This window comes from Lygodium microphyllum, chromosome 10 (genome assembly GCF_053477565.2).
Source record: "Lygodium microphyllum isolate KBCC chromosome 10, Lygodium_microphyllum_v1.1.10, whole genome shotgun sequence".
Taxonomy (NCBI): domain Eukaryota; kingdom Viridiplantae; phylum Streptophyta; class Polypodiopsida; order Schizaeales; family Lygodiaceae; genus Lygodium; species Lygodium microphyllum.
The window spans coordinates 104688230-104701767 of NC_141144.1; positions in this window are offsets into that span (position 1 = coordinate 104688230).

Consider the following 13538-nt stretch of genomic DNA (forward strand, 5'->3'; position numbering starts at 1 on the left):
ACTGGCATAGGCCAAGAAACTGGCTGAGGAGGAGAATAAATAATAGGGATAGAAGCAGGCATAGGAGTAGAAGACGGTGTCGGTGTCATAGAACCATTCTGTAGGCGGGTCTTCCATATTCTCCTCTTGGTCAAAGTCGAGAATACATCCTGGGCATCCTGCCAATCCGTTTTAAGACCCATAGGCTTTGTGCGATCCTCAAGAAGCTCTCCCAATTCTTCCTGAAGAGTAGGATCTGCAGCTTGCAAGAAAAGCTCAACTTTTTCAACATCCAATGCTCTTTGTTCAATAGCATCAAGCTGACTATACCTCTCTTCAAATTCTCGAATCAACTCTGAAGCAGCTAGACCTTTGTTTGGCGTGTAGACCCACTCTCGGAATGACCACCGTGTAGCCATCCCAAAGTCCTCAAGGAAATATTCTTCTTTCAGGGCCTTCTTAAAATCTTGCCAATGTGAATTTTGAATAAAAAGATCAGTCACTTTTGCCCTCAAGGCGGGTGTGACAAGAAGAAGGAAGTACTTACTCATAAGTCCAGCTGGAACTCCAAAAAACCCCATCTTGATCTCATATGTCTTCAAATATGCTGAAACATTACGGCCATCAAATAGCTTCTTCTCATTCTCAACTGCTTCAATCGCCTTAGTCGCGCTGATTGCATTCTCCTACTCCGAATATAGTTGCCTTTGCTGAGACAACTGCTGTTGATGCAATTGCTGCTGCTGCTGCTGCATATACAATTGTGTCTGCTGATTTTGAAGTTGCAAATACATGGACATATTTTGCAAAATCTGCTTTAGATCATCTGTTGAAGTACTTGACGCAGCAGTCAATGATGCAGCTTAAGTAGAGGATGCAACTGGAATTGTAGAAGAGGCTGAAATAGATGCTGAAGTATCTCCCATCCTAAAATTTCTGCGACACTTTCACGTCGGGTTCACCAAAGATGTCGAAGGATTTCGAAAGCAAAGTCGCGACCACAGAGGACCTTGACTAATTTCAGGATAGAAGGTCAATAGTGACAGCCTTCACAAAGGATCATATTTGCATTCCAACAACTCTTTAGAAGACGCATGTAGTTTTTGAGAATTCTGAATCCATTCTTCACGTCTAGAAGAACACTTGAATTCAGTCCTTCAAATGTAATAAGCATGCCCTTAACCTCCTCTGCAGTTTCCTGTGGCAGAACTCTGTTATTGGCTGTTGCTTACAAGAGAGGATGTGGCTGATTCAGCAGAGAAGTTCTGAATAATATATTTCTGCTTCTCCTCATGACTAACTTGTATCTTTATTCTTCAACCTCCAAAGACAGACTAGCATGTCAATTGCTGTTAGAGAACCTTAAGCTCATTGATCACTTCATCATGTACTTGTAAAAGAGATTATAAGGTCTGGGATTAATTTATCTAGACGATTTCTGTCATTGCTGAGGACTGTTTGTGATTCTACTTAGCTGCAATGATCTCGTTGGTCCTTCCCTATACTTGGTTCTGAAATTTTTCTGGTTAATAGGCTTGTAAATCTTTGCAAAATATCGAGGAAGTAGATAGATTTGCAGACGGGTTTTATATTCAATCTGGCATTATGGTTATATTGAAGAATTCCATGATCAAGGATGGAACAGTCATTTGAAATTATTGTTGCAGAGTACTCTTGGATAGAATATCAATGGCTGTTAGCTCGAGTGGGCTCGTCATGACAAGATTTTAAATGTAAGATAATTTGAATGTTTTAGCTCAAACGTTTAGGTGGCTGAATGCTTCCATCCAGCAAGAAGCGTGTGGATGACGGTTTCCCTTGAATATTTAGCACCGGAGGGAAAGGCAGGCTAAAGTACCCTGTTCTGCAATTTTTCCTTTCTGGTTAATTGTCAAAATTCATGATAACAATCGATGGAAAGGTTTGGTTACTCAGAATCAATTCTTGCCAACGAGCATGCCAGTTCCAACTCTGGGATATTTGTGTACAGTCTGACAGATGTAAATGGTTGTTTGCCCTTAAACAATTCTGTATCTTTGCTCATCTCCAATAAACACCACCACTGCAAATTTAGCTTTGACACATGAAGGGGCTATTGAATGTGCTAGAGCCAGACTTGAAGATGTATGCCTTGCTTTCAGTAGCCGTGAAAACGTTCAAGAAGCATACCGATTTCAGAGTGTTAGGAAGCAGTCAATCTGCCATGGAGATATCTGAGAGAGTGGGGATACAATTTCAATTAGATTTCAGCACACAGAGCACATTGACAGCAAAAGTATTTTCAAGGTCCATTTCACCGAAGAGGGCACCGACTGCCTGATCAGACCACAGTATGACCATTCATATTCTTATAAGAGCTTCAGTTCATAAGACAGTATACACAACTCCTAAAACAAGTGATCTTCTTCAGGATAGATGCACATGTGCAGGTGAATATCTACCCGATTCGACCTGTTTCCGCGAATCGACCGTGTCACCAATCCATAGCCTGTTTCCGGGAAACCACACTGTGCCACCATTCTAGTACCTTGCTTCCCAAAGGCACGAGACCCCAATATCTCTGATCATCCCACAATTTTTGCATTCCGTGCCTCCCTCTACCCTATCCACTCTTCCTCCCCAATCCTCTGTTCCTTCCACAATCCAAAAGCCGAGTCTCTTGGCAAAGAAGCTTTTGTCGGTTGAGATGCTGCGGTGATTCACTGCGACTTCTTTTTCTTGTGAGTAAAGAAGCATTTACCACTATAAGTCATAATTTTCGTTCTGAAACGGTACCACAGTGGTTGTTGTCCTCCTCCTCCCAAACCAAACGACGATCCCTCCTAAAAGTATCACGTTGCCAATCAGACATGGCTTTTTCTTCTATTCTGAGACCCTATTTTCTTTTCTTAGTGTTCCAGCGTTGTGTTTTTTCTTTCCTGAAAATAATCAGCTAATTTCTCCTTCCACATTCTCATATATAATATTGTCATGAATTTTCACTGCTCTGACCATGATGTCATTCCATTGGATGTAAACATTTGAAGCCATTCCAATTGTATGGCACATGACCTGTTGTTATCATGATTGATCCGTTTAGAGGGCAGTACATATCTTCCCTTTATGTCATTGTACTATAGAACATTACTGACGTAGAAGCCAAGCAGAGGAACTCCTTCGTCAATGACATTTTTGTATCCTCTTTTAAACAAAACAATGATGTTCCCCACCCAATTTGTTCACTATGATATAACACTATCAGTCACAATAGTTGTCCCTGGATGGTCTGCAAGAACAATAGTTGATAAAAGAACAATCTAGCCTTTCGGGTTCATATCCTTCCCACTCGATTCTACCACTACTACTCATCGGATTCTGAAAACTAACTTCCCATTGTTGATGCATCCAATGATACAACATCTCGCTTTGGCATAAGATAAAACATCTTTCGCCAATCCTCCAAGCTTCTGCAGTTTGCATTCATGTCCAATAGAGCACTTTCCACAAGGAAATCTGATTGCAATCTATGTTTAATGATCTGGTCATGTGTCAGCTTAGCCTGCAATCAGTGTCGTCCAGGATACGACATCTTGATCTGACATATTGTAAAATACTTCTTGGATTTTCCAAGCATACTAGATTTTGCATACATGTCAACCAGAGCATTATTAATTAATTCTTCTTGCTCCAAACCCTCTTCCACGTAGAACAAAAGTATAAACACAACAACTAAATATGTACAAAGTATCAAATCCCACACACAACTATTGGGTTGATTTCACACCTCGAATGCGCAGCAATACGACAACATTATCATCACACATATACAAATCCCACATTTACCTATAGGGACAAAGCAAAATGTCTTATATTCATCAAGAAAAATACATGCGATGGTTGATAGTGATAATAAATATAAAGAGCCAATAGCCAATATGTCATTTGTTTCTTCGCTTTTTCATTGGTAGAGAGGAGGTGCTAGCTTTCGATAAAAATATAATTTTCTCCAACACGAGCTTATCTAATGTAGTGACCATTTACATTTCTCTAACACGTGCTTGGTCAAACAAGTAGAGAATCTTTGATCACTTCAGTAGTGCAACCTTCTCTAAGCTAGATGTTAGAGATATCACTCAAAAAGGTCCAAACTTGGTTAGGGCTCAAATTTTCATGATTTTTTTCTCTCCTCATAGTGAGAAATTCTTGTCGAAGACCACTGAGTCAACACAACAAGGTTGCCAGTGTATTCTTTCATAGCTCAATCCTTCTATCAATCAGCATACCAAGATCCTCCTTAATGCAATGTAAATTCATCTCTATACAAAATATCTGAATGACATGGTCAAATCAAACAATATAGTTATTAATTGACCTAAAGTTATCAAAATGCAATGAAACTTAACCTAGGATGCATCCAAGTCCCCCAGAGACCACTAGTAAAATCTTGATTAAAAATGATATATTTATCTATCCTATCTAAAGTCTAGTATTTAGGAAAAATAGCCTTAGATGCCAAACTTTGAATAGGATAGCTACATGCATCTTTTTTATCAAAGATTTCACCGGTGGACTCTAGGGTGTCCGATGCATCCTATAGTCAAGTTTTGTCACATAAAAATATATAGTACATAGAAATCTCACCTTTTTCAAATCATCTCATATCTTTGTTTCCTTTTGTATCAACCAGGTGCCTCTCTACGTAGAGAGATATACAAACTCCTTGGTAGGAAGCTAGGACCTAAATACAAACAAATTGTACCATGGTGCTTCAAAATCAACATCTCGCATAAGCTAATCTTCTTCAAACCCCTTCTAAGCAATGGCAGGTGTAGTACCTGTACCCCATCTTAATTTCATCCGCTCTCTCTTTACCAACATATGCGCTACCTCAATCACATTAGCCCAATTTGATTTCAGTCCCGTTTCAGAAGAGGTATCTTCTAAATGATCGATTAGCTTCTCATACAAAAGAGGATCTGCAACCTTAAAAAACAAATCAACTTTCTGACTCTCCAATGATTGCTCCTCATTAGCATCCAACTGTACATACCCACTTTCAAATTCACGAAGCAAAGGTGTAGCAGGCAACCCTTTATTGGGCTTTTCAATCCAATATGTGAATGTCTTTTTAGTTACCAAGCCTGCATCTTCTAAAAAAAACTTTTTCCTCAGAGATTTCTTAAAATCTTCCCAATTAGCATCACTTCTATGTAGCTCATTAATCTGATCATGCAATGCATGCATGACCAAACCTAAGAAATCTCGAGACTCCCATGCATACTACGATACCCCATGAAACAACATCTTTTCTTCATACATCTGGATGAAGGCTGATACATTTTGACCCTTAAACTCCTTCAATTCCTGCCCCACTATCTACAATGTATTCATAGCTAAGGAATCAATTATTTCTGCTTCCTATCGAGTTTGCATCTGCTACTGTAACAACAACTCCTATTGTTTTCACTGTTGCAACAAAGTAATCATTTGTTGTAAAGCATCACCACTACTTGAACCTACAGAATCCCACATCTTTACACACTTGCTATTGACTTTCATGTCAGGTTCACCACTGTTGAAGTGTTTGGGGTCGAAAATCTACCACAAGGGTAAGAGACAATAGGGTGAAGGGAGATTCAAGGGAAAGATTAGACAAAAGAGAAGGGGATGAAAGAAATAAGAGATGTAGAGAGAATTGATAGAGGTGAATCCAATCAAATTATTTCAACATACTATCATACATGGAACACATCAGCTCATAATCATAGCTCATAACCAAATACATCCAAACAAGGGAGAATTGAAGCCCAAGACACACTAAGACAATAGCCTAGCTCATACACAAATACATAACATAATCCATGATCCATGCTCTTGTCGTCCATTGATTGTTATATGTATTCACCTCAAAATTATATGTAGCTTCAATCTAATAGAGCTAGAATTCTTTACAATTAGGACATATATCAAAAACTTCTGACAAATCCCTGTCCAAAATGAATAAGATAGAAAGTGAAACCCTCTTATACAGTACTTAAACTTTAAGATTCATACACATAGGTGAAAACTATCTCTTTCTCTCTTAAACAATGAATTGAATTCATACTAAATACATTCTTCACATTACTATCTTAGCTTCTTTCGAATTCATTTGCTACCTTCTCAAAGACTTGTTTCTAGATAGTTGCTATGGTTTTCCATGCAATTTAAGGCATTGTAACATCATGTTTGTAGGAATTGTGACATGACATGATTGCACCATGTCTACAAGCATCTGACTCATTGGCACTTTCATTTACTCTCTTTTGAGAGAGTTGAGACTCATTTTCTACTATGATCTTGTACCACCAAGATAGCAATTAGATCATTGGGTTGTTGCTATTCACCCCTCTATCATGATCTATTTTTCTTTCATATGCACACCCTTGTATGGACTAGACTCAAATACTTTTCCTATCTCAAAGGCTAGGATCTTGTGAAAACTCATCGAATGGCACATATACCCTGTTTAATGACTTAATTTCCACTTTTTGAATCTCTCAGGATTTCAAATTAATGCAATAATCATTAGGAAAAAATGAACTCACAAATGGGCCCTTAAAAATAATATAGTTTAAGATGTGGGCCTTGTGGATTGTCCAATAGGAAGGCTAGATGTTGACATCCATGGAGGGTGAATCTTCTCTCTCCGAATCTTGGGTTTTCTATTAAAAAAATGGATAGTGGGCGATTAAAAAAATGGAGAACGAATAGTACACAAAATTTGAGTTTCTCTCACCTCGTATTTTCCCCCCTTTTTTTGGAGAATTTTCAATTCAGGTTTTTTCCCTCACGAAATCAGTTCAACCCAAAAGTTGAGCAACATACCACTTTTCCTCTCTTCTCTATACTCGTGAATTTTCGTCTCCATTGAAGCTCACTAGTGAGAGTAATTTGGGTTTTGAGCATTCTGCTTACCTCTACACTTTCTTCTCCACATAGCTCCAGATTTTGGGCAAAACATAGGTGCCCATCTCTCTTTGCATTTTCTCTTGTTTGCTATTTTTTCAATAGGGTTTGATGTCGTTTCTTACTATTGTTGTTGTTTTATTGCAGAGATTGTTTGGGGCACGAGACAGAGGTGCTCGTCTCTCTCTTCTTTCTTTTCCCACTCTATGTGTTGTTTCTCTTTTATGTTGTGTTTTCAATAGAATTTGATATTGGTTCTAATTGTTGTTTTCTTGCAGATTTTATTTGGAGCAAGAGGCAAAGGTGCTAATCTCTCTCTCCGGGGTGTCACTCATGAATATATGTATATATTACGTGAGTTCAAAATAAGGGGTTTTTAAAACAATATTTTTATACTTTTTTAACATATAGAAGGGTGTCATATAAAGGGGTTACTTACAGATTGAATAGAAAATGGTTGTGTTTTATTCAAGAAAAATTCACAAATTAGGATATTTATAAATAGGCCATGAACGCACGTTATATAGAGAATATATATATAGTGAACCCCCCGAGATCTCTCTCTCTGTTTGGTTTTTTTTTGCTGATATCTTTCAATACAACACAATGTTAGTTTTAACCCTTGTTGTTGTTTTGTTGCTGAGATCATTTTGGGTGACATTGCATAAGTGCTTAACTCTCTCTCCCTCTCTCTTTCTCTATGTATGTTTCCTCTTTTCTACTATTGTTTGAATTCATAAACCAAAAGACCTTTGTCCACTTGATGCTCTGAGTGCTATTCGAATTCATAAACCAAAAGATCTCCGTCCACTTGATGCCCGTGAAAGCAGTGCAAGCATGATATATGGTTGCTCTTTTGGCAAACTGCCTGCCAATGCTTATCCATCTTGTTACAGATTCAGCACAATTACCATGACTTTATTTAGATCCTGATCCAGAACAGCTCCTTATCATAGGTTTTGATTGTGAAGATGTTGATCTTGCCCGACATAGTTCTCTTTGTATTATGCAGTTTGCCTTTGAAGATGAAGTTTAGCCTGTTGATGTTTTGAAAGGCAGAAATACATTGATGCAAGCTTACAAACCTGCATTAGAATCTCCTCATATTACTGATGTTGTGCATGAATGTACCCTGGTTATTTACAGATTCAGAGACTAGAGATGGTGCAGAAATAGAGATTTCAAATTGAATTTGATTTGCTAAATTGACCTTCTATCCTGAAATTATTCAAAGTCCTCTATGGTCGCGACTTTGCTTTCAAAATCCTTTGACATTGGTCAACAAGCCAACCTAATGACCTTCGCGGGCTATAAAAGCTAAACCCCTTCACAGCCATCTATCACTCATCTTTCACCCAGTCAGAGTTGTTGTTCCAACTAACCTTAAGCTCTTCACCTATCTTCTATCTAGATCGCCATCTAAGCTTCACACAGTGGAAGCGCACGGGTGGACAGAGCCATCTTTGTATGAGTTGTTTGGAGTTAAAGAATTTACTGATTCTCCTCTTATCTATTGTGTACTCTCTATCTCTTTCTGAAATTTTGTTCACTACACCATGTAATATTTTACATTTACAGATTGGTTGTTATATCTGAGTACCATGTCTAGAGAGGATGGATGAACTAATGTATACTTCAAGAAGATCAAGAGAAAATCTTGTGGTTTCTTCTTGCAAAGTGGGATACTTTGGAAGCATCCATGAAAGCGAGGAGGATAGCCATTGAGAGACATGATTGAGACTAAAAGGCTCCCCCATACTTAAAAACCAAGGGCCAAGGCCACCCCACAAATGGGAATGTATCACAAAACAATGTGCAAGATTAAATATAATAGATGAATCAAACAACGGAATGCTAAATGGAATGGGTTAACAAGGAATGGAAAACTATATCTGATGATAGCAAAGGCTAGAAGATATGATGGCACAAGGTTAGATATAGTGAGTGTCATAATAGGAGCATAGGAGAAGATTACCTTCTGTTCTGACAGTGTTCTGACTTTGATTCAGCATACAACCAAAGCGTCAGAGGCTTGGAATGTACTAAGGAGTCAGTATGAAACACGAAACTAAACAAGGATTCAAAACTTGGAGAATCAACTAGCAGCGGAGAAGTTTGCTGAAGGAGAGACGGTTGAAGCATTCATCACTCGAATTAAGAATCTGCGCGACCAGATGGCTGCCGCTGGGGTACAAAAGACTAGCGAAGAGCTAGCTCGGAGGTGTCTTCGGATTTGTCCACAAAAGTTTGATGGACTAGTAACTACCCTTAATACTCAGGTGAGACCTCAAGCTTTGACTTTTGAGGAGTTTTGTGCATTATTAATGGAGGAGGAGTTGAGGCTGAAAGCTCAAGAAGGAAGCAACAATGGAGATGCTGCATTCTTTGCCAATGCAAAAGGCAAAGGTGGTTCCTCCACCAAAAATGATGGTGACAAAAAGAAGAAGGGTGGCAAGAAGAAGTTTCAAGGAGAGTGCTTCTACTGCAAGAAGAAAGGACATGCAATTGCAGATTGTCATGTCAAGAAGGCAGATGAAAAGAATGGTACCCTTAAAAGTAAAGGGAAAGAGACAGCCAATACGGGTGAAGCAGAGTTGGAATTATTCATGGCGACATTGAGGAAGTGTGCTCCTCGGTGCAAGAAGAATCTACCACTGACTCATGGGTGTTGGATAGTGGGGCCTCGCGTCACATGACCAACAAAAAAGGTCTATACAGTTCTATGCAACCTCTACAAGAATCCATCACTGTGACGGTTGGAAACGATGCTAAATGCCCTGCTGCGAGCATAGGTACTATTTCTTTTGTTGCTGCAAATGGTGAAGTCAAAAAGCTTTCAAATGTGTTGTATGTTCTCGAAATTAGGAGAAATCTATTATCAGTTGCTGCCATAACTGATCTTGGTCATGAAGTGAGGTTCAAGAAGACAAATGCAGAAATTATTGATAGCGCTGGTTGGCAAAGGAGAAAGAAGGAACAACCTGTATGAGCTAACTACTCTTATAGCCACCGCTGGAGTGGGCACAAGTAAGCTTTGGCATGAAAGGTTTGGACACATCGGATTTGCAGTATTGAAGGAGATGCAAAAGCAAGGTATGGTTGCTCACCTATCTACAATAACTGAATTGAAGGAACCATGTGAAGCTTGTATGATGGGCAAGCAATAGAGAAAGGCATTTCCACAAGAAAGCAAGAATAGAGCACAGGCTCCTCTAGAGTTGGTGCATGCTAACTTGTGTGGTAAGATGCCTACACAGGCCTTGGGGGGATCTTCTTATTTTATGTTGATTCTCGACGACTACAGTAGGAAGATGTGGGTGTACTTCCTTCGTGATAAGGCTCAAGCTTTTGGTAAGTTTAAAGAATGGCTAAAACTTGTTGAGAATGAAACAGGGAAAAGTGTGAAGAAATTTAGAACAGATGGTGGTGGTGAGTTCAACTCAAAGGAGTTTGAAGGCTTTTGCAAGAGCAAAGGGATCAAGCGTCAATTGACGACGCCTCACATACCTTAGCAGAACGGTGTTGTGGAACGCAAGAATCGCACCATTGTGGAGGTGGCAAGATGCATGCTAAAGGGCAAGGGATTGCCTAACCATTTTTGGGCTGAAGCTGTTAATACTGCAGTCTACATTCTAAATCGGAGCTACACAAAGGCTCTCAAGGGGAAAACACCTCATGAGGCTTACACTGGTAAGAAACCATTTGTCTCACATTTCAGAATTTTTGGATGTGAATGTTATGCACATGTTCTAGATGAGAAGAGAAACAAGTTAAAACCAAAAAGCAGAAAATGTATCTACTTGGGTTATAGTGATGAGCAAAAGGCTTACAAATTATATGACCAAGAGACAAAGAAGATCATTGCGAGCCGTGATGTGGTGTTCAAGGAGGAACCACATACAGTGGAGGAGGAGAAGGCAAGTTCTTCCACTTTATCATCAAGCGAAGAAGTAGTCCACTATGAACCTATCCCGAGAGCTGTCCCTATCCTTCAGGAGGAGGAAGCATCATCTTCAAATGATGAGGAAAAAGTTCACCAACCTGACATCACCCCACCGGAAAAGCCATTGCCGTGCTGGGTAAAGCAGCTCTATGACCACAATAATCCTATACCTGCATTTGTTGAGGAGAAGGCAGACGAACCAAGGAGGTCTCAGAGAATAGAGGAGCAAAGGAGGGCTTTTGCTCACATAGTCAATATGGCCTTGATGGTTGAGATTATGAGAGAAGTAAAGGAGCCAACTAACTTAGAAGAAGCACTTGCAGATCCATCATGGAAATTTGCTATGCAAGCGGAGTATGACAGCATAATGAAGAATGACACTTGGGAGCTAGTGGATCGACCAGCAAAGCAGAAGGTTATTGGCACCAAGTGGATCTGGAAGGTCAAGTACAAGGCTGATGGTACCTTAGAAGAGTACAAAGCTAGACTGGTTGCCCAAGGATTTTCACAAGTTGAAGGATTTGATTTTCAAGAGTCATTTGCCCCCACTGCCAGAATGACCACTATTCGCACGATATTTGCAGTGGCTGCCCACAAGAAGTGGCCAGTGTACCAAATGGATGTTAAGTCAGTGTTCTTAAATGGTGACCTTAAGGAGGAGGTGTACGTGGCTCAACCACCAGGGTTTGAGGCCCCCCATTCTGAGAACAAAGTGTGTAAGCTGAAGAAGGCATTATATGGGCTGAAACAAGCCCCCAGAGCATGGTACCAGCGGATAGATAAGTTCTTTTTAAACCTAAACTTCAAAATATGTGCCTCAGATACTAACTTATATGTTTACAGGGATGGTAAAAAGTCTGTAGTGATTGTCCTATATGTGGACGACCTTCTTATTACAGGTGACTATGAAGATATGATCAACCAAACTCGAAAGGCTTTGAGTTCTGAGTTTGAAATGATAGACTTGGGCTTGCTGCACTATTGTTTGGGAATTGAAGTCTGGCAAGAGCCAAGAAAGATCTTCATCTCTCAAAAGAAGTATGCATGGGAGATCTTGAAGGCATTTGGCATGACCGAGTGCAAGGAGATAGCTACACCTATGGAGGTGAATGCAAAGTTATCCGTCGAGGATACATCAGCACTAGCAGACATTGGGAGGTATAGGAGGTTGGTCGGGGATCAACTTGTGTAACACCAGACCAGATATCAGTTTTGCTATTGGTGTTTTGAGCAGGTTCTCAAACAAACCTCATGAGAGTCATTGGAAGGCTGGGATGCGGGTGCTTAGATACTTGAAGGAAACTCATGACTATGGTATCACATATAGTTTCGGAACTTCTCTTGTGGGGAACTGTGACTCAGATTGGGCAGGAGACAGTGATTCCAGGAAGTCAATTTCTGGTTATTGTTTCTCTTTGGGTTCAGGAATTTTCTCTTGGATTAGTAAGAAGCAGCCAACAGTGGCATTGTCTTCTACCAAAGCAGAGCACAAGGCAGCTTGTTTTGCTGCATGTGAAGCAGTATGGTTGAGAAGGATTCTATGGCATATGGAAGTACAGGATGAAGAACCAACTGTGCTGAGATGTGACAATCAGAGTTGCATCGCCATTGCCAAAAATCCAGTGTTTCATGCACGCACCAAGCATATAGAGATCCAGTATCACTATGTGCATGATTTGATAGACGATGGGATAGTGGAACTGGTCTACTGTCCAACAGAGGAGAATGGAGCAGATATCTTCACCAAAGCACTTACGAAGGATCTGCTTCAAGTTCATCTTCAGAGACTCGGCATTGGGCCGAGGAGATAGTTCACCTATGGGTGGACATTGAGGGGGGGTGTTAGATATGATCAATGCCCCACCCTCATTAGGTGCTACCAATGATCCATGGTGCTCAAAGTTGTAAGGCCCCCATTATGAGGAGAAGCCAAATGTGAGCCCAGACATTGGTTGAGTCCTAACTTGTATATTAGATGAGGTCTATGTGACCAGATGGCAAAAAGGTGACCATTGTGGGTCTAATCTTTGGGTTAGACAGAGTGGTTAAGCTGGTAGCAACTCGAGGCGCATTGCATCGAGTTGCAGTGTAAGGGAGTTAAAAGGGGCCCCTATTGTGGGGTCCAGGGTCACGGAAGCGGCCCCTGGTGGGGGTCCAAGGGCAGTGCCCCCGGCCCGATGGTAAAGGGAATATTCCCTGGAATATTCCCTGGCCAACTAGTGGAGGCTCATATGGTAGGTCGGTCAGCAGGCCCACCTAACGACCTTCGCGGGCTATAAAAGCTAAACCCCTTTGCAGCTATCTGTCACTCATCTTTCACCCAGTCAGAGTTGTTCCAGCTAGCCTTAAGCTCTTCACCTATCTTCTATCTAGATCGCCATCTAAGCTTCACACAGTGGAAGCACACGGGTGGACAGAGCCATCTTTGTATTAGTTGTTTGGAGTTAAAGAATTTACTGATTCTCCTCTTATCTGTTGTGTACTCTCTATCTCTTTCTCAGATTCTGTTCGCTCCGCCATGTAATATTTTACAACATGTACTATGTATACTAGTGATCATGTATAGGCGATAATGTAGCTCATATCCATATCTATGACCACTCTTGATGCACACGCATGTTAAAAAGTAATGAGTTTCAAGAAAAAAAACAAACCAAATTTACTTAAATTAATTGTATTGAGTACACAT